The sequence below is a fragment of the Bison bison genome, unplaced genomic scaffold, assembly GCF_000754665.1.
Source record: "Bison bison bison isolate TAMUID 2011002044 unplaced genomic scaffold, Bison_UMD1.0 scf7180017864524, whole genome shotgun sequence".
Lineage (NCBI taxonomy): Eukaryota > Metazoa > Chordata > Mammalia > Artiodactyla > Bovidae > Bison > Bison bison.
This window is the reverse complement of record NW_011495075.1, coordinates 243,191-244,396: the sequence shown is the minus strand read 5'-3', so window position 1 is coordinate 244,396 and position 1,206 is coordinate 243,191. Positions and strand designations below refer to the sequence as shown.

At 68.2% G+C, this 1,206-nt stretch overlaps 1 protein-coding gene across 1 annotated transcript in view; it reads left to right on the top strand.

Moving 5' to 3' along the window:
• The first annotated feature begins 689 nt into the window (after positions 1–689).
• The window catches only part of CSRP1 (cysteine and glycine-rich protein 1), a 19,946-nt gene continuing 19,429 nt past the window's right edge, over positions 690–1,206 (top strand). Inside the window, exon 1 of the mRNA XM_010831058.1 lies at positions 690–764. The gene's annotated coding sequence lies outside the window, so the exon portion shown is untranslated. The remainder of the gene's footprint in view (positions 765–1,206) is intronic.

The following is a 1,206-nucleotide window of genomic DNA, read 5'->3' as shown; positions in this document are numbered from 1 at the left end:
CCGCCGCCGCCTCCAGGGATGCTACAGGGAGGGTCGCAAGAAAAAGGGGCGCAGGGTGGGCGCGGGCGGAGGAGAGGGGTGAAGTGGCCGCGGTTCTCTTTTCAGTTAGCGCAGGGCCCCTTTCGGGTCCCTCCCCCGGCGGGTCCCGCGGTGGGACAATGGGCGATTCTGCGCTTACTGACGCTCCTTGTGCGGCGGGGGATGAGGGCATCCGTGCCACCCCTCCTGCCGGGGGAACGTGCAGCGGGCGGGGCCCGCCTGGCACAGCTGTGCCCGGAGCGCGGGTGCGAGTTTCCCCTTTTGCGAAGGGCTAGATGAAGGTCGCCCCGCCGCCTTCACCCCTGACGCCCCGGGACTTGGCGCGGCGCGGGGACCGCCACCGAAGCCTGGAGGAAGCCAGTGTTTGCAGCCTTAGTCCCGAAGGCCGGGGGCAGTAAGGGGCGCTGTGAGCATACTTGAAGCAAGTTGCAACCCGTTACCCAACAAGCAGCGTGCAGGCAGGCGCGTCCTCGGCGCTCACAGCTGCCGAGTATGCTGCAAGCGCTCGTCCCTTCCCGCCGTTTGTGATCTGATCGAGACCCCGGGCTAGACGGTAGCGGGAGTGGGTTCCGCCCCTTCCTGAAGGCCTGGGCCCCGCCCCTGCTCCTGGGCGTGGACGGGTGTGCAGCCCCTCCCAGCTGGGGGGACTTGGCCTGGGGGTCCTGTCGCAGTAGCTCCTGGAGGCCCGCGGGGCTCTGGTGGAAGCGGGGCCTCAACTTGTAGAGGTGATGCCGAGGCAGACTGACCCGGATACTCTGCCGGCCTGGACGCGGGGCTCTGCTTCTCTGGCCGCGGACCTGGGAGGGCGGGGCCGGTTGTCTTCGCCCCCAGCCTTCCTGCCTCCCAGAAGCTGGAGAGGCGAGAGGAGCTGGCCGCCCCCTGTCATCTCAGAGAGCCCCTGGGATCCGGGCACTCCCTGGGGGTCGTGTTCCCTGCCTCCACTTACTGTCAGCCCCTGAGGGTCAAGGTGGGCTCAGGCTCGGGACCCCGGCCACCTTTTTCCAGAGAGACTGTCCTTGTGGCTGGATCCAAGCCTGCACTGCTGGCCGTCTCCCAGGGAAGGACCCGGTCCTGCAGGGAGGAAATCCAGGGCGGAGGAGGCGGACAAGGACAAGGAAGGAGGTTTACTCCGGAGAGGGTGTGCTTGGAGGGGGAGGGGCAGCGCTG